Source organism: Magnolia sinica, chromosome 16 (assembly GCF_029962835.1).
Source record: "Magnolia sinica isolate HGM2019 chromosome 16, MsV1, whole genome shotgun sequence".
NCBI classification, from domain to species: Eukaryota; Viridiplantae; Streptophyta; class Magnoliopsida; order Magnoliales; family Magnoliaceae; genus Magnolia; species Magnolia sinica.
The window spans coordinates 17,002,431-17,024,489 of record NC_080588.1 but is presented as its reverse complement, the minus strand read 5'-3'; positions in this window follow the sequence as shown (position 1 = coordinate 17,024,489).

The window sequence follows — 22,059 nt, the reverse complement described above, 5'->3', positions numbered from 1 at the left end:
CTATTATAGATGGCCTTGGATAAAAATTTCTAAACCCTCTTGGTACCAGAGGATGCCCCAACGTCGAGACCGAGTGGATATATATGAGCGCATGAGGGCTGCATACTAATAGGCCACGTCTCTCACTTGTCGTGGTCGGTTGGGAGGGGGTGTGGCCTTACCCACTTGAGGGAGTAGGCATAGCTAGGCTGAGTCTGACGAGCTCCTAAATGGGTCCGCTATCGACGAGCCAGATAGGCATTGGTATACTGCTGGCAGGCGGGTAATGAGATCTTTTCCACTCACTGGGCTACGTGGCTTGCAGGGGCGGTAGCCAGTTTGGAGTATATTAGACCTCGGTGATGATCCCAGAGATGTACAGTACTGATATGTGGACTTATTGAGCAGGAGTTGCATACTCATTCATTCATTCATTCACTATCCACTCGGGCTGGTGGTGCGTAACTATTTGTTACGTGTACCTTCGCAATGGCCAGGATTTCGGTTGAGGCACGCGACTAACCTGAGATCAGGAGTTTACCACATTGTCTGACTACCCAAATTTAGATGGGACTGGTTTGGATAGAAGTCCCTTGTGGTGAACCTCGTAGCCTGTGATACTACGTACTATCATACCGACTTCACACTCCATCTTGGTCATTTTATTCGCATCGCATATTTCATTACATCCGCAGGCATATGACATTTTGGGTTGCTATGTTTCTGCACTTATATGGCCTAGATAGACTTAGCAGGATTTACATATTGCATTGTATCCTTAGTATCTGATATTTGACTTTCTATGACTCCTCATTTGCATAGCTGATCTGTATTGCGTACTCTGATATTGTATGATTTATAGACTTACGGTATTTTCGCTTACTCTGATTCGTATGATTCATGATTTTGCCAATAATTCTGATATTGTATGATTAAGGCATTGTATTGAATACTTGGCACTTATCCTATGCACACACACCACCCTCTAAGCTTTCTATAAGCTTATGCACGATAGATGCGTGCAGGTGGCATTAGGTTACAGCAGCGTTGAGCTTGAAGCATGCAGCTGACTTCTGGAGCTTTGATTTTCGATATATGTATTTTTGATATTTTCGTTTCAGCATTATATTCAAATGTTTATATTAGTAGATATGTGATGATGATGTTGCCTTTGTGATTTGGGTACACTTGTGGTTATGCTTCTTATGAGACAAATATACATTGGAAAATCCTCCTTGTAGGATCCCAGGATCAGAATTTGGCGTATGCACGCTGGGAGCCGAGAATGGGGTACTATGGAGGCTGTCGGCACCGAATTCGGCGATCGGGAATTTTGAGAGCCCGGTTTTCGAGTTTGGGGTGTGACACGTGAGGGGCATTATTTACACTTATTTTCAGTGCCTTAACGTAGACCAAAAAGAATATGCCACCTGGAGACACTATGTGTTTAGCAGTCAGAATCATACTCACACCCAGAGAAGATTTGTGTATGATCTTCCTTCGGCGTTACGCATTCTATCAATATTACGACAATACAAACTCTTATCAGGTCCTTTAAGGGTATAAATCGTTGCATGCCACGTGGCCACGATTAATGTGCCATTAAATGAGGGACGTGCTTGGCACGGATATAAAGACACGCTAGATGAGCATATTGTATCTCACAGCTAGATCATCCTCAAAGCCACCTCCTACGGTCCTTCCAAAATGGGAGATTTACTAGAGACCTTTATAGAACTAGCAACGATCCAAAAGATTCTGAAGATATGTATATTGGGTGAATCTCTAAATGAACCTAGCCTAGGGTTAGGCCATGATCGGGAGGAACAAAAATATCTTCTAGGTTGGGTCCGTAACTATGACCCATTTGGGATCAAAAAATGTAAGAGTGGGATCTAACTTGGTCCAATAATGTGTAAGTTCTTATACTTAAAACACAGTTAAGATTGTCAAATTTCGTAGTCTCGAATGGATCACAAGTACTCATGAAGATGTTCTTCAAATACTCATGAAGACAACGTAAAGACTAGATCAACATCTCAAGGAAGACTCATCATTGCAAGCTTTATATTGGCTTGGTTCAATGTTTAAAGCATCTGTATGTGTCAACCATTAGGTAGTTTAACCTTATATTGACCCTAGGTTAGGGTTATTTCACATGGTATCATAATGAACATAATTCTAAGTAAAATACACTGAAGTTAGGCCAGCCTGACTTCTAGTTCAACCAGCCTAACTACCTTCGACTAACCCAATACATTTCGGGCAAGTATACAGCAAGATAAGGATTTTTCATGTCAAGTTCCGTCAACCCAACCTGTCAATTCGGCTAGCCCAAAGTGTTCAATCAAGTTTCTAGCAACCTTAAATCTTTGGATCTCAAGGAAGCCGAACCCTGTATTTAGCCAACTGAACTGGAGGTTCAGCCAGTCGAATTTTAGCTTGGGCCAACCAAATTTTTGAAAAATCTTATCCTGTGAAATCCGAATGTCGTTGGATCGATATCGTTAGAATTCGGCTAGCCAAACCGAAAATCTAGCCAACCAAATTTCCAAGGCCTTTGGCTATAAATAGCGACCTTCTCTCATTTATTTCTACAATGAAAAATTGTGAGCAATATACCCTAGTAAGGAGAGAAAATTCGGGGCCTTCTTAAGCTATTCGTGCAGTAAATCTTATTTTAATTTAGCTTATTTTATTCTCTTTTCTCAAGTTAGTTTTAATCATTTTCAATAGAGTAATTCATATACTACATGAGAATCAAAGAATTGAATTTGCAACATTAGGGTTTTGTTTATGGAAAATACATTAGATCCATATACTCTTTTGAGGTTGAGCACATATGTGTCTTCATCAATATCCCAAGAAAGAAGATCGCGGCAATCAAGCTATAATTATGTCTTCAACTCGACATCAGAAGATAAGTACTGTAATTTCTTTTATCGTCTTTTAAGTTTTTCTAAGATAGCCCGAAAATCTCAGCGGATTGTTTTGTGGTGATCCCTTGAAAATCACAAAGTGGGTTTTGTTGTGATAACCCATGGAAATCACAAGAACTGTATCGAGTTATTAAGGTGACCCTGTGAAAACCTTGAAATAATGAAAGCTAAAATTACGAGCGTAATAATTTTAGGAGTGGAGTAGGTGTGGGGTTTAGCACCGAACCACTATAACTGCTTGAGCAGTGGTGGTGAATGTTTATTTATTTATTGCTTTCCTTGTGATTGATTGTCTCTTGCTAAATTTAGTATTTTGATCTCAAAGATGTCGTGAAATAAGGTTGTGCTGCCTAAATCTTTCAGGTGAAGGTTATCTTACGAACTATTTGGTATCAAGATTTCAATACTCTAAGCTATTTTATTATTCCGCATTATATCGAATTATTTTGTATTGTCCTATTCAACCCCCCCCCCCTCTAGGACATCTATAGCTCATCCTTTCAAGCTATATCAGAGCGAGGTTTCTCTTTTTAGGATTTACCACCTAGAGCTAGATCCAGAGTAATTAGAATGTCAAATTTCGATAGTCTGTCCATTATCAAGCCACCTTCCTTTGATGGCTCAAATTATTCCTATTGGAAAGCTAAAATGAGAATTTTTCTAAAATCTATTGATGAAAGTGTGTGGCAAGACACTTTAACTAAATGGACCCCTCCAATGATGGAAGTATTGGCTGAGGATGGAACCACATCTATGAAAGAAACCGCTTATACTTTTTAGACTACCGCTCAAAAAAGTGTAAGTAGCATTAATGCAAAAGCCTTAAATGCAACTACATGTACTCTATCACCAGATGAATTCAAAAGAATCATTTCTTGTGATAGAGCAAAACAAGCATGGAATATTCTCGAAATGACACATGAAGAAACTAACATGGTCAAAAAGTCTAAGATTCAAATCCTTACAACTAAGATTGAGGAAATTCATATGGAAGAAAGTGAGTCATTCATGGACTTTTATACGAAACTAAATGACATTATTAATTCGATGTGGGTTCTTAGAGAAAAAGTCCCTGAAAGCAAGGTTTGTGCTAAGATACTGCAATCACTTCCTAACAGGTTCAATTCCAAAGTCACTGCTATACAGGAATTGAGAGATATCGATGTTATGAAAGTTGAGCAATTAATTGGATCTCTACAAACCTACGTGCTGAATTTCAAAGCTCCTAAAAACAAGTCATAGCTCTTAAATCCTCTAAATTTAAATCCAAATATACAAATGTAAATTTTGATAATAAGGAGATTTTCAAAAACATTTTGACAAAAGAAAAGGAAATTCTAATCTTTGGAAATCTAAATCTAAAGACACCTGATGCTTCAACTATTCTGAATTTGGGCATCTGGCATCGAAATGTCCTAAGAAGGACAAATCTAGAAGAAGAGGCATGATTGCCACTTTGGTTAAATCATTAGAATTTAAATCTAATTCAAAAACTGACGAATCAGACCAAGAAATTGTGAAAGATCAAAAGCCTTTTATGACTATAGCCAAAATCACTTCATCAGATGAATGTGAAACTTCTTATTATGAAACTCCTAAAAGTGATTCAGAAAATGAAGATGATCTTCAAGTAGCATATGATGCCCTATATAAAGAAAGTTGTAAGATTACTCCAAAACTAAAAATTCAAAAAGAAAAATGTGTCAAGCTTCAATCAGAACTTGAAAAAACCGTTTTGAAAAAATCTCATTTTTCTTATTACTTTGAGAAAACAAAATTAGATTTGAACTTAAAAATTTCTGAAATACAAAATCTCAAATCTGAAAATGAGAATCTAAAAACAGAAGTTTCTTTCCTTAAGACTTCAAAAGATACTTGTATATATACCAAGGGAAACCAGAAACTTGAAAATTTATTAACTACATCTCGTCAAAGTGGTGACAAATCTGGTTTGGGTTATATTAAAAGTTGTACTGAAAAATCTAAAAAATCTGCTCCTGTATTTGTAAAAGGAGAATCTTCAAAGTTTAAAGGAGAAGCTCCAAAAGAAGTAAACAAGAATGTAAAAACTGTTCAAAGAACTTCTAATATAAAAACTAATGCCAACTACCACAAATACCAAAGGAGAAATAATTATCCTCCTCTAGCAGATAAGATAGTGGGCTTGCTTAAAGAGCTCTTGAAATCCAACTCTATAAATAACAGAATAAGTAGAAACAAGAAAAACTCTTACTCCCAAACACAACAAATAGTAAGAGATCCTCCTAAACCTAGAACCATAATGAAATGGGCTCCAAAGGTTAAGTGTCTTGTCATCCACACAGCTTTCAAAGAAAGTATCCATTCGAGATGGTACCTGGATAGTGGATGTTCCAGACATATGACAGGTGATAGGGCGATTCTATCATATATCAATCAAATCGATGGCGGCTCAGTTACTTTTGGAGATGGTAGCAACTGTAAAATTATCGGAAGAGGTAATGTAAAACTTCTCAACCTACTCATCTTTAAAGATGTGCTATACGTTGAAGGATTAAAACATAATTTGCTAAGCATATCTCAAATCTGTGATAATAATCATAGTGTAAAATTTACAAATCACAGATGTGAGATAATTAACAATCAAGGTCATATAATATTAAATGGTCGCAGGACCTCTAAAAATTGTTATACTATAGATGACTCTTACTCTACAAATCATTCTTGTTACATGGTCCAAACAGATGAAACTGAACTTTGGCATCAATGTCTTGGACATATAAACTACAGAGACTTATATAAATTGAGTAAAAGAGATCATCTACGTGGTCTACCCAAACTGAAAAAGGTAGAAAATAAAATATGTGGTGCCTATTAAATAGGCAAACAAATTATGAGTAGTCACAAAAAGGTGAACTTCTTAGCCACTACAAGACCTCTTAAACTACTCCATATGGACTTAGCCAGCCCGACTTCTAAGTAAAATACACTAAAGTAGCACAAATAAATTGCAACCTCAAATGCACTAGTCTTGAGAGGTTGATATAAACTTAGTTCTAAGGACAATCTAACACCAAAAACCAAAGGCTTATGGCAGGACAACCTTATTAGAACGTTGGTAAGTATCAAAAACTCAAACCAATAAAGAGGCAAAGGAAATAAACTAAATTATTACAACATTCACCACAAGTGTATAAAGTAAATTATAACATTCACCACAACACATGTACCATCATCATCATCCAAACTCCAAGAATTATAGTGGTTCGTGTGTGTACACCAACTGTTCGCAAACAGCCACACAACTACTCCACTCCCAATATCCACACTCACGGGATACTGGCATTCACTATGAAAAAAGGTTTTCCAAGGTTCACCTTAAAACCTTCACAATTGTGTTTTTCAAATGGGCTTACACAATTACAAAAACCCTACTTTGAGATTTTCCTGGATGATCTCAGAGAAAACCAAAAGATGAGATTTTCTTGGCTAAATCTCACAAACTAAAAATACAGAAAATTGAAATAATACTTATCTGAAGATTCATCTTCAATGTAGCCCGGTAGAACCAATTCCTTGTAGATGTAGATGTAGATGTTCAATGTTCAATCTCACAAGTGGAAGGGTTCTAGGTCTAGATGAATTTTAAATTAAATCAACCTAAGGCTACCTTGAATTTGATTTTAGATCTCAAAGGGTAAAGTAGAGTTCCCTTTTAATAAAATAAATTTGAATAAGGAGATCAATAAAATCAAATAGAAAAGCTATAAAAGAATCTAAAATTACTAACCAATAGCTTCACAATAGTAGGGACTTATCTCTCAGAGTGATGGCTTGATTTAGAAGTGAATGAATTAAAATCTCTGAGAAATGTCCTCAATTTATAGGCTGAACATCAGGTTTCTCGACTGGTCTAAGATTCGGCTCGACTGGTCGAGATAAAACTAATTTTCAAATTTTCTGGCGCGATCAGAAAAAAACAGTTTCTCGACTGGTCAAGTGACTTGCTCGACTGGTCAAGCAATGCACTCGACTGGTCGAGTGGGCTAAAAATTCATCGCTGGAGTTCGAGTCGAGCCCTGTTCGACTAGTCGAACCAGTCTTCACGACCAGTCAAGCAGGATGCTCGACTAGTCGAACCTTCACCAGAAATTCTCGAAAATCCTCAACAATTCTTGAACTGGTCGAGAAAATCCCTGGACAAGTCGAGCCAGTGCCTGGACTAGTCGAACAATAGCTAAGACTATTCAAGAAAAAGCCTATAAAATTATATAATGACCCAAATTAAATATGCAATCAATATGACCTAACCTATGGTCAATCTAGGGTCATTCATACCTTATAGGTGAATATAGAACATTGAAACATCATCCACTTCAGTTGATAGTTTATCTTGAAATACATGAAGCTTGTCCTTGTATACTTGAACATGAGCTTGAGCTTGTGTCCTTGTGACTTGAGCTTGAGTCCGAGTACTTGAGTTCCAACTTGAGGTATGAGTATATGCACTTTAACTTGAGTAGATTACTTGAGCTTGAGTTCTTAAGGGATGCACACTGTCTTGAAGTTGACTACCCTCTAGATGTTCATGTAGATAGCTTGATACACAACTTCGAATGAAGGTGAACTTTCCATCTATCAAAATGAGTCAGTGATTCTAGAGTGGTTTGGCACATGAAAATTTGACAAAACATGGTGCACTTACAACACAGCACTTACAATCTCCCACTTTGTCAAATTTGTGATTAAACCAATTAAAGAATCATGCACCAGATTATAAACATCACAAGACAATGATAACATCGAGAGACAATGATATTACTCCCCCTCAATCCGAGTAAGGATGATTGTAGAGTACCTATACTAATCAAATACATATATGCACTTCCATATCACATCCACTTATACCGATTATACCTCACTATTTCTCCCCCTTTTTGTCACAAAATGACAACGGAAGAATATATATATATATATATAGAGAGAGAGAGAGATGATTGAGTAAAAAAATTAAAGAGAGGAGTAAGAAAGAGAGTTAACATTAGGAGTTATAAATATATCCATCAAGCTTAAATAAACATAACATGTCCATAGAGTATCATCAAAGCAACATGTTCAAGTAACAACCAAGCAAAGGAAAGTATTAATATTTAGTACTTGCCCAAATAAAAACTAATCAGAACCATACGAAGAAGGTGGAGGAATAGATGGGTCAATTTGATGTAATCCCCTACTAATGCGACAAAGATATTTTTGCATATATTTAAATTGTGACTCGTCGAATACATGCAAACCATCCACCTTTTCTTCCAAAGAGTGAAGGCGCTCATCAAAATCAGAAGGTTGAAAGTCAGGATCAGCCTCAGGATCATCTTCTTCTAGTTCATCAAACAAATCATCCAATTAGTATCAGTGGGCAAGTCATCTCCTTCTCCAGCTTCCTCAGCTTCCCCATCCGTTTGTTTAGGAGCTAGCTTCAAATTCATCTTGTTGATGTTTGAATTGTTGAATGGGAGAAGAATGATAGGTGGCATGACCACATTGCAATGTAATGCAAGTGCAGTCATTAGATAAGCAAAAGGAATATCACTATGACCCGGATGAAGTCTAAACTGAATGATCATATAACATATCAAGGAAGGAAGATAAACAAGAGTACCAGACACTACAGAATGAAGGATACGGACCATAAAAGAAGTTAAGTCAACCTTGTTTCTTGATCTAGGATACACATTAGAAATAAAAATATGATGAAGCACTCTATATCTGGGCAACATTTGATTGGCCCCGAGTGCATTCCCAGAAACCCATTCCATATCCATATTGCATAACTTACGAGTCAAAAGGCATTTTTCTAACTCAGAAATTCTCTCAGCTAGGACCGTTATAGGAATACCTTCATCATTCACACTAACATCTAATTGATCAGCAATCATAAATTTATCAATTTTAAATGTGCCTTATCTAAAGGCTATAGTGAAGGTCAGGTCATCTAGAGAGACATCTATGATGCATGCAAACATGGCCTACACAATGGACCAGTATGCAGGTCCGCCCCATTTCAAAATATTTTCCCATCATACAGAGACGAGGAGAGGAATAATCTGGAATTGAGCGATATGATTTGCATTAACGGGTCGTTCAACAATGACATTTCATTGTCGAAAGTCACGCACATAATCCAGATCATCACCAGGAGCCCGTAGGGTTCTCACCCTAACAAATGATTCACGAAAAGTAGAAGCTAGGGTTTTCTTAGTGCGACGTTCCATTACCACAATGAATCAAGAAAATCTACCAAAGAAAGCTAGGAAATGAAACCCAACAAGAATTTCTCAAAAAGACCCAATAAACCACTATAATTGATGAAATAAAAACAAGATCCAAGCAAGATGTGACTCTAGGAACCTAAATCCAAAAGGAAATAAAAAAATGGAGCATTTACTTGCAGGAATCAAAGATGGGTTCGATGGGTCGTGGAAGGAACACTTGAGGAAGATGAGAAAAATGGTGAAAAAGTGACTTTTTCCACATAAAAGGGGATTCCCCCTGTGCACCACTACTGGTCGAGTATAGTGCTCGACCGGTCGTGCAAGCACAAAAAAATTTGCATAATTTTCAATTTAAATGTAGAAATAAAATACATAAAAATGTACAAAAATAAAATAATTTAAACATGATAATCTTAGTTAGAATTATACATGCCAATATCAATCTTTAATTTAGAAAACCTGTTTCTGTCCAGAGGTTTAGTAAATATGTCTACAAGTTGATTTTCAGATTGCACATAATCTAATAAAATAATTTTATCTGCAACTAATTCCTAAATATAATCATACCGTATATCAATATGTTTGGTACGAGAATGTTGGATGGAATTCTTAGATATATTTATTGCATTCGAGTTATCACAATACAAAATCATAGTATCGTATGCAATACCATAGTCAAGTAACATTCTTTTCATTCATACACGTTAAGTGCAAGCATTTCCGGCTGCAATATATTTAACCTCAACTGTGGATAAAGAAACAGAACTTTATTTCTTGCTATGCCAGGAAACCAAACAGTTCCCAACATAAAAACATCCACCGCTAGTGGACTTTCGATCATCTATATTCCCAGCCTAGTCAGCATCCAAGTAACCGGCTTATTGAACATTAGTATCATGCGGATACCATAAACCAAAATTAACCAAACTTGTGACATATTTGATAATTCTCTTAATAGCAATTAGGTGAGATTAATTAGGGTCTGATTAATATCTAGCACAAATACCTACGCTGAATGCTATATCAGGTCGGCTTGCAGTTAAATATAATAAACTTCCAATCATACTGCGATACAACCTAGGATCTACATTTTTACCTGAAGCATCTTTAGAAAGCTTAAGAGTTGTACTCATAGGAGTATTGAAGTTTTTACCATTCTCAAATCCAAACTTCTTAACCAAGTTTAGGGCATACTTGGTCTGAGAAATGAAAATTCCATCTTTAAGTTGTTTCACTTGTAGTCTAAGGAAGTAATTCAGTTCTCCTACCATGCTCACTTCGAACTTGGATTTCATTAACTCTGCAAACTCAGTAGACAAGTTTGAACATGTAGAACCATAGATAATATCATCAACATATATATGCACTAGTATGTGATTATTGTGTTTCTTTACAAACAGTGTCTTATCAACACTCCCCATCACAAAGTTATGACTTTGCAAAAACTTAGTCAATTTCTCGTACCACGCCCTGGGAGCTTGTTTTAAATCATAGAGCACCTTTTTCAGGCAATACACATGATCAGAGTGTTTAGGATCTTCAAACCCATTAGGTTGTTCAACATACACCTCTTCATGTGAATCACCATTCAAGAAAGCATTCTTGACATCCATCTGATAAATTTTAAACTTTTTGAAACAAGCAATGGATATGAATAATCTGATAGATTCAAGACGAGCTACTGGGGCAAAGGTTTCATCATAATTAATGCCTTCTATCTGAGTGTACCCTTGTACAACCAGTCTTACCTTGTTTCTTATAATGTTCCTTAACTCTTCAGATTTATTTTTAAAGATCTACTTAGTTCCTATGATATGTTTATCATTTAGTCTAGGAACTAGATACCATACATCATTTCTTAAAAATTGATTTAATTCATCTTGCATGGCTACTATCCAGTTTTCATCAGTAAGTGCCTTTTTCACATTGGCCGGGTCAATTTGGGAAGTAAAATACACATAATTACATATGTTCTCTAATTGTTTACGAGTACGCACACCAGTGAGAGGGTTACCTAGTATTTGATCAGTTGGATGGTCTTTCACTGATCGTAGTTCAGCGTTATTTTGACTAGATGAAGAGTCAAGTTTATCAAATATAGTGACTTCATAATCTTCTAAACTAGAGATAGGTGTATTCAGGTGATCATCTATAACCATATTAATGGACTCCTGAATAACGCCGGTTCTCTTGTTGAGAACTCGATACACTCGACTATTTAAAGCGTACCCTAGGAAAATTCCTTTGTCTTCCTTAAATTTTCACAGTCACGTAAAATTTAACACTTACTTCTAAAAACTCGAAAGTATTTGACTGTGAGCTTCTTACTGAACCACAGTTCATATGCAGTTTTATCATTTGATTTTCTAGTATTAACACGGTTTATTATATAACATGCAGTGTTAATAGCTTTAGCCTAAAGATTTTTAGGTAACTTCATGTTATTCAACATTACATTAGCCATTTCTTGAAGTACACGCTTCTTCCTTTCAACAACCCCATTTTATTGAGGTGTCTTACATGCAAAAAACTCATGCAATATTCTGTGATCGGTACAGAACTTCTCAAAATTGCTATTCTTAAACTCCGATCCATGGTCACTTCGAATTTTAAAGACATTTGTTTCTTTTTCAGTTTGGATACGCTTAAGTATCCTCTTCACTTCATCAAGAGTTTCAAACTTCTTTCTCACGAAAGCAACCCATGTGAATCTGGTAAAATCATCCACAATTACCAGAATATATTTCTTTCCACCTCAACTCTCCGTTCTAATTGGTCGAACAAGATCCATATGGAAGAGTTCAATGGGTTTAAATGTGACATAGGAGTTCACTTTCTTGTGACTACTCTTTATTTGTTTCCCGATTTGACATTCACCACAAATTTTGTCCATTTTCTTCAATTTGAGTGGACCTCTTATTAGATCGGCCTTGCTCAATCTGTATAAATTTTGGTAGTTTACATGTCCAAGGTGTTTATGTCATAACTTGGTTTCATTGGTTTGGACCATGTAACAAGTAAATTTAGACGAGCTAGAATCACTTACAACATAGCAATTCTCAAATGTTCTTCAACCATTTAGTATCACACAACCTTTCTCATTAGATATCTCGCATCCTTGATTAGTGAATTTAACGCTATGTTTATTATCGCAGATTTAAGAAATACTTAAAAGATTATGCTTTAAACCTTCTACAAATCAAAAGGAGGAAGATTGAAAAGTTGAACCGTGCCTTAGCCAATTATTTTGTAGTTGCTTCCATCACCAAATGTGACTGACCCGTCAGTCATTTCTTTGTAGTTGGTGAACAAACCTCTATCACCTGTCATGTGTGTAGAGCAACCACTATCCAGGTACCACTTTAATTGACTTAAAGCTTTGAAGGCAATGTGGGCAACCAAATAAGTAACCTTAGGAACCCATTTCATAGTCGTTTTGGGTTTTGGAACATTGCTGGTTTTTCTTCTCTTATAGACATTATCAAATCTCACATTCGAGTTAGATTTCAGAAGCTCCTTGAGTAAGTCCACAATTTTCTCAGCTAAAGGGTTATAATTCTAATTTCTATGGCTGATATGGTTGGTATTAAATTTGGGAGTTTGAAAAGTTTTAGAGTTTTTAAAACTGTTTTGATTTAAGCCTTTCCCTTTTGAGTTGGAGGACTCTACTTTAACAAATATAAGATTTGTATTCTTATTTTTAGGAGGTATGAATTTATCATTGCCCAGACCCGATCTATCACCAAATTTTGTAGATTGCGTTAGCAATCTTTCAAGTTTAGGGTCTCCTTGGGCATACTTCCAAGTGTCCTTTAAACTTAAGAGAGAAGAGACTTCAAGTTTTAATTTCTTATTTTATGATTTTAATTTTTCAAGTTTAGATGATTTAAAATCCAAGTCATATTTAGATTTTTCAAAAGAATCAGAAACATGTGACTTTTCTAACAGTAAATTTTCAAAATCCTCTTTTAATTTTAGAAATTTCTCTTTTTGTAATTTAAGCTTGACAGCTATCTTACAACTTTCCCTATATAGGGCATTATAGGCATGTTGTAAATCTTCATCATTTTCAGGGTCACTCCTCAGATTTTCATTATAAGTTGAATCACAACTATCTGTAAAAATGACTCTGGCTAGAGTCACTAAGGCCTTGACTTCATTTGTAGATTCAGGTTCTGAATCATCTAACTCAAAAGAAGCTTCACAGCTAGATGATTCATTCCATGTGGCCAACATGCCTTTTCTATTTGGCTTGTCCCTTTTTGGACACCTATTTGCCAAATGCTCGTATTCATGGCAGTTGAAACATTGGCTATCTTTTAAAGATTTCCAAGTTTTAGATTTACTCTTTTTCTAAGATTTTTTAAAGGGTTTTTGAAAATTAACTTTCTTTTTACTCTTAAAAATTTTATAAAACTTTTTTGTTAATAAAGCCATATCAACCTCTAAATTTTCACAATCAGAAATATTATTATCTTGAGAAATATGTTTCGAAGATTTAAGGGCTATAGACTTACCTTTTGGAGCCTTGAAATTCAACTTGTAGGTTTGAAGTGAACGAACAAATTCTTCCACCCTCATATTATCGGTATCTCGAAGTTCCTGAATGGCAGTAACCTTAGAATTGAATCTCTCAGGAAGTGATCGCAGTATTTTTGCATAAACTTTGCTTTCTGAGATGCTATCTCCAAGACCCCACATTAAGTTGACTATGTCATTCAATTTCGTATAGAAGTCCATGAATGTTTCATTTTCTTCCATACGAATTTCCTCGAACTTAGTTGTGAGGATATGCACTTTTGACTTTTTGACAATAGTTGTTCCCTCGTGTGTCATTTATAGGATATCCCAGGCTTGTTTTGCAGTATCACACGATATAATTCTTTTGAACGCATCTGGTGATAGTGCACAAGTGTATTTAAAGCTTTGGCATTTGCACTGCTTTCATTTTTCTTAAGAGTAGTCTATAAAAAATAAGGTGATTCTTTTAAGAACTTATTCCATCAGTGCCTAGGACTTCAACCGTAGGTGGGTTCTGCCTAGTCATTGTTGCTTGCTACACACTTTCATCCATGTATTTTAGAAAAATCCTCATTCTGTCTTTCCAATAGGCATAGTTGAAGCCATCAAAAGGTGGTGGCCTAGAAATAGATAGGCTATCAAAATTTGACATATTAAAAGCTCGAGATCGCTTAACTCAGGAAATGAATCCAACAAAATGAGCTATTAGGCTCTGATACCACTTGTGTTATCAGAGCTTTACCATGGCATAATCCAATGAAAAGGGCGAGCTCTAAGTCCTAGAGGGGGAGTGAATAGGACTATGCCAAATAAAAATAAATAAATGAGAAAAGTAAAGGCGGTACCATAAATAAATAATAAGATAGCATAAGTAAATTACAACCTCAAATGCACTAGTCTTGAGAGGTTGATACAAACTTGGTTCTAAGGGCAACCTAACACCAAAATCAAAGGTTTATGGTAGGATAACCTTACTAGAACGTTGGTAAGTATCAAAAACTTAAACCAATAAAGAGGCAAAGGAAATAAACTAAGTTATTAAAACATTCACCACAAGTGCATAAGCTAAATTACAACATTCACCACAACACATGTACCATCATCATCATCCAAACTCCAAGAATTATAGTGGTTCGTGTGTGTACACCAACTGTTCGCAAAGAGCCACACAACTACTCCACTCCCAATATCCACACCCACGAGATACTGGCATTCACTATGAAATAACATTTTCCAAGGTTCACCTTAAAACCTTCATGTAAGACCCATATCCTAAACCGTTCCATTTCGTAAACTTCTGCGATCCTCCCTGTCAAATGTCAGCAAACCGCGACCTGTAACCAGCATTTGCGTGTAACCCTAAGTCACACCCTATCAACCCAAGTCGACTCAACCCGACACTTGTACCACTACGACCACACCGTCGCCGCGGTTCCAACACCACGTCTTGCGCACCGATGCGATACCCAGGCCAGGAGATGTGGGCCCGCGTTTATTTTCGAGAAAAACGTCGCGTAAGAGAATCTCTACCAAATTTCAAATCAATCTCATCAATCAATCAAAGTATACAACCCATCAAATCAAGTACTCTATCCCATCCCCAAGTACACAACCCATCCCCAAAGTCAACTCTCTCTCTCTCTCTCTCTCTCTCTCTCTCTCTCTCTCTCCACCCATCCCTTCCTTACACCCATCACCCATCACTCCACCCATCATCCATCAGTCCTCTCTCTCATTTCTCACTCTCCCAAGCAACTCCCAAGGAGAGGACATCCAAGCTTCCCATGGAGAAGCTATAGTGTGGCCCACTTCTTACCACCCTATCTCCCATCTCCACCCTCCAATCTTCATCATCCACCATCAAACAGCAAGCCAAGGAGCTAAGGAGTCCATGGAGCCTAAAAGAAGTGGAATCGGTGGGTGTTCGTAGCTCTAGATCGTGATTTTGATTTAGGGCCCCCTTATGATGGGACCCACTTTGATGTATGTGTTGTGGTCTAAGAGGGGCCCATAGTGGCCGGGTCCCTCAACTTCTCTCTCTCTCTCTCTCTCTCTCTCTCTCTCTCTCTCTCTCTCTAACATTTCGTGGAGCCCACCTATGATGTACATGTTTTATCCAAGACGTCCGTACGTGGGGCCCACATGATTGTATGTGTGAGATCTGGACCATTCAGATGGTCTGGACCCACCTTGATCAGCACGTGTGGCACACCACACCGTCCAGCAGCAAGGACGGTGGGTCCCACCTGGAGTCATATCCAAGCCGTCCGTCAACATACGTCCAGAGGCTAGACTTGATACTAGCAATATAACAATAATATTATAACATAACGTCTAGAGGCAGGACATTGATATAAATAATATAATAATATTATAATTATATATATATATCAGCTCCATAGCTGAGGTGGGCCACACGTGTGGACCCACCTCTAATGGAGGCATTTCACCTCTGCTATCCACCGTCCATTGCTGGACGGTGGGACAGGTGATGTATGTGCCTTATATCCTGGTCATCCGTCCAGGGTGGACGCGTGTGAGGTCAGCCACGTGGTGGCCATCCACGTGGGGCGTAGACCCACCTTGATGCATTTATTCTATGTCCACTCTGTCCATCTGTCCAAGACGGTGGACCCCACTGACGTATGTGTTTCTCCACATCGTTCATCTAGAGGATGGTGGGCCACAACCATGATTATGTATTTCGGTCCACACCGTCCAAATGGTTGGACGGTGGGCCACGCCATGATGTATATATTTTACATCCACAGCATGCATCTATTTTACATCCACACCGCGATGTACATGTTATATCCAATCATCTATCAGGCAGACCACGCTGCAAAAATCGGTGGAGATTGAACGTCCACCATTAAAGCTGTTTGGGGGTCACAAAGGTTCTGGATCAATATGATATTTGTTCCTCCTCTTAATTCAGGTCTTTGTGATTGTATGAATAGATTAGATAGAAATAAACGTGAAGGTGGGCCCAGTGAGGTTTAAACAGTGAAAATCACTATCTCCACTGCTATTTGTGATATGGTCCAGATGATCTTCTGATATGATTCATTGTTCTGGGTAATGCTCTAAAATAATCTCTAAATAATAGATGAATGGTGTAGATGGTCTAGCTAGGACGATGGGGCCATCTTGATGTATATCAGGCCCATTGGTGGGGCCCATGTGATGAGGCCCACCTTGATGTATTTGTGGCCATCCATGAGGCCCACCTTGATGATTTATGGCCCATCCATGAGGCCCACCTTGATGCAATTGCAGCCCATTTGATGAGTGAGGCTTATGTGATACGACCCATTATGACGTATATGTGGCCCATGAGTGAGGCCTGATGTATTGTATATGACCCATCGTGATGCAGCCCATTAAGATTGTATATGGCCCACCGTGATGCGACCCATCATGATATATATAAGGCCCATTGGTGCGGCCCATGTAATGTGGCCCACTTGATGTATATGAGGCACACGCAATGCGGCCCAATTTGATGCATATGAGGCACACGCAATGCGGCCCAATTTGATGCATGTGAGGCCCTTACGTGAGGCCCAATATAATGTATTTATAGCCCTTGTGTGAGGCCCAATGTGATGTATCTAAGGCCCATTGAATGAGGCCCATTGAGATGTATTTGAGGCCCAGGTAAGAGGCCCATTATGATGTATTTGAGGCCCAGATATCAGGCTCCATGTGATGTATATGCGGCCCATTTGATAAGGCCCATTACGATGTATATGTGGCCCATGAGTGAGGCCCATAGTGATGTGTATTAAGCCCTTAAGTGAGGCCCATGGTGATGTATATTAGGCCCTTGTGTGAGGTCATGGGCCCACTATACGTTTGGCTCTATGTGAGCCACTCTTTGGGAGTAATGTTGGTTAAATGTCCACATTAATGGGTAATGATGGTTAAATGTCTACATTGTGACCTTCCCTTAAGCCCTTTGTTAGGCCGATTATCGATATCAATTATGAGTATGTGATAGTATAGCATCATGACACATGCCCATACGCATCATCTACATGCTTGATATGAGATGTGGTTGATCATTGCATATGCCATTGAACAGGTTGTTATGGGGCTCCCTGATTGGCGGAGTTCACATTAGCACGTGGTATGCACAGGTTTAATGCATGACTAGATGTATGACCCATGCATCTCACATTTTGTGATATGACCACTGTACACCCTAGTGACATTAGGGTCGTGGCCTTCACAAGCATATCATGGATGGTCAGATGAGACATCGAAAATCTGTTACTAGCATCGGGGTGTCATAGGTGTCCCTGGGTGAAAATCCATAAACCCTCTAGGTACCAGAGGACGCTCCAACGTCTAGACCGAGTGGATACATGAACACCCGAATGTCGAATACCAGTAGGCCGCATCTCCCACTATGTCGTGGTCGGTTGGAAAGGAGTGTAGCCTTACCCGCCCGAAGGCAGGGGGCATAGCTAGGCTGAGTTTAACCAGCTTGTAAATGGGTCTGCTATCGACATGCTAGGTAGATATTGGCTAACTACTGGCCAGGCGGATAGTGAGGTCTCTTCCACTTGCATGGTTGCACGTCCAATGGGCAGCGATCACATGTAGAGTGTACTAGACCCTGGAGATGATCCCAAAGATATACAGTGTTGATATGTGGACTTATTGAGCAGGAGTTATATACTCAACATCTTACTCATTCATTCATTCATTCACTATCCACTCAGGCTGGTAGTGCGCACCTAATTTGTTATGTGTATCTTTGTAATGGCTAAGATTTTGGTTAGGGCGCGCGACCAACCTGAGGTCAAGAGTTTACCACATTGAGTCTATCTATCCAAATTTAGGTATGGGACTGGTTTGGATAGAAGTCCCTTGTGATGGACCCCATAGCCTGCAATATTACGTACTATCATCCCGACTTCATACTCCAACTTGGTCATTTCATTCGCACCACATATTGCATTACATTTGCGGCATATGGTATTTTGGGTTGTTATGTTTCTGCATTTATATGGCCGGGATGAGGTTGATGGTATTCTTGGACTTGTCAGGATTTGCATATTGCATTGCATCCTCAGTATATGATATTTGGCTTACTATGACTCCGCATTGCATAGTTGATCTACATTATTTCCTCAATATATAATATTGGCTTATTATATTTTGCATCGCACAGCCTGGATAAGGCTGATAGTAATTATGGACTTACCAGCATATTTTCACATTGCTCTAATATTTATATGCTTGGCACGTGCTTCACACACACTTACACCACCCTCTAAGCTTTCTACAAGCTTATGCACGATAGATGCGTGCAGGTCGCGTTAGGTCATAGCAGCATTGAGCTTAGAGCATGCAGCTATCTTTTAGAGCCTTTGATTTTTTATATATGTATTTCCCTTTTAACACTGTATTCAACTTTTTGATATTAGTGGATATGTGATGATGATGTTGCCTTTGTGATTTGGGTAAACTTGTGGTTATGCTTGTTATGAAAAAAATGTACGCTGAAAAATCCTCCTTATACAATCCCAAGATCGGAATCTAGTGTATGAGCACTGGGAGCTGAGAATGGGGTACTACAGAGGCTATCGGCTCCGGATTTAGTGATCGAAAATTTTGTGAGCCCGGTTTTCGAGTTTGGAGCGTGACACTTCACAATTGTATTTTTTAAATGGGCTTATACAATTACAAAAACCCCACTTTGAGATTTTCTGGCTGATCTCAGACAAAACCAAAAGATGAGATTTTCCTGGCCGAATCTCACAAACCAAAAATACAGAAAATTGAAATAATACTTATCTGAAGATTCTTCTACAATGTCGCCCGGTAAAACCGATTCCTTGTAGATGTAGATGTTCAATGTTCAATTTCACAACTGGAAGGGTTCTACGTCTAGATGAATTTTAAATTAAATCAACCTAGGGCTAGCTTGAATTTGATTTTAGATCTCAAAGGGTAAAGCAGAGTTCCTTTTTAATAAAATAGATTTGAATAAGGAGATCAATAAAATCAAATAGAAAAGCTATAAAAGAATCTAAAATTACTAACCAATAACTTCACAATAGCGGGGACTTATCTCTCAGAGTGATGGCTTGATTTGGAATGGAATAAATTGAAATCTTTGAGAAATGTCCTCAATTTATAGGCTGAAAATCGGGTTTCTCGACTGGTCTAAGATTTGGCTCGACTAATCGAGGCAAAACCAATTTTCAAATTTTCTAGTGCGATCAGAAAAAAACAGTTTCTCGACTGGTCGAGTGACTTGCTCGACTAGTCGAGTCGAGCCCTGCTCGACTGGTCAAACCAGTCTCCACAACCAATTAAGCCCGATGCTCGACTAGTCGAACCTTCACCAGAAATTCCTGAAAATCCTCAACAATTCTTGGACCGGTCGAGCCAGTGCTTGGACTAGTCGAACAATAGCTAGGACTAGTCGAGAAAAAGCCTATAAAATTATATAATGACCCAAATTAAATATGCAATCAATATGACCTAACCTATGGTCAATCTAAGGTCATTCATACCTTATAGGTGAATATAGAACATTGAAACATTGTCCACTTCGGTTGATACTTTATCTTGAAGTACATGAAGCTTGTCCTTGTATAGTTGAACATGAGCTTGAGCTTGTGTCCTTGTGACTTGAGCTTGAGTTCGAGTACTTGAGTTCCAACTTGAGGTATGGGTATATGAACTTTAACTTGAGTAGATTACTTGAGCTTGAGTTCTTGAGTGATGCACACTATCTTGAAGTTGACTACCCTCTAGATGTTGATGTAAACAGCTTGATACATAACTTCAAATGAAGGTGAACTTTCCATCTACCAAAATGAGTTAATGATTCTAGAGTGGTTTGGCACACCAAAATTTGACAAAACATGGTGCACTTACAACACAGCACTTACAATCAGAGTACCTACCTCTGTGTTGTGTTCTACACTAAGCAATTTAAGTCCTTATCAAAATTCGATTGTGTACTAAGTTACTCAGTATGCTTTTATTATACTGAGTGAACTTTGTCGGGCCCACCATGAATGTATGTGGTTTAACCACGTCGTTCATCCGTTTCTCTAGCTTATTTTAAGGGTTGAACCTAAAACAGAAGCATATCTAAAGCTCCAGTGGACCACACCAAAGGAAACGGTGGGAATAATGATTTTCACCGCTGAAACCTTCCTAGGACCCAAATTGATGTTTATTTTTCATCCAATATTTTCATAAGATCACACAAACATGGATGAAGGGAAAACACAAATATCAGTTTGATTCAAAACTTTTGTGGCCCCCAAGAATTTTTCAATGGTAGATACATGGATAGTTTAATGTGCTCATCAATGCCTAACCCGAAGATGTGGATCATCTAAGGCACGTTAACATTGTGTACTCCTATTCGAACTGGAGTTTAAAACCAAACTTCTCCTCAAGAGGATAGATGGGGCAATTCAGGTGAGATTTATATTAAATCCGACTTTCTATTCACTCATGGGATCTAGGAGGTCTGAGGGACCACCATGGCTCCTCTCTTCTGAAGAATCCATACATTCATTATCAATGTATGGATAGTTATCTCTCGAGCATAGGTTTAGGTTCAACCTCAATGGAAAATGGAATACATAACAACGCATCTTCATAGATCAAGAATTAGGAGATCACCCCTTTTGTTATGGGGTGACGGAGGGATCGTCCATTCAAGCCTTTTTTCATGTTTTTTTCGGAGGTTTAGAGAAACCAGCAATTAATAAGATTTTTTTTAATTCTCCATTCCTCAAAGGAATAACATAAAAAATCTTTTTTCCTTTCCACAAGAATAGGAGATTGCATCTAGCCATGAGAAGAATGCTTGGAATAAATGAAATTGCAGTTATCGGGCCGCAATGTGTTAAGTGTGGAAGCTTGGCGAAGCTAAGAAATGAAGGCTAAGTCCTAGAGAGGGGTGATTTGGACCTATTAAAAATTATGTCAATTAAAAATAGAAATTTTTTAACTTAAACTAATATACAATTAAACTAAGTAAGGCAATTTAACTCTAAGATTTTCAAGCCAATAGAGGGTCCAATCACATAGACTATAAAAGATATGCAAATAAGTAACTAGTCTGTATAGATAATGTATATGTGCGTGTGGGATATGCTACCTATTCAATCACTAAGCATTAATCTAATCATGCATATATAATTAAACAGTCAAACACACATGCATAATTAAACAATTGCGCAAATGACAATCCGAAACACAATCATATATAGTGGTTTGGCTACTTGGCTACTCCACTCCCGGCGAACGCACTCAACCCATGAGTGTACCGGATTTCACTATTGGAGGTTTTAAGTCAAGTTAACCTCTAACCTTTATAGTCCTAC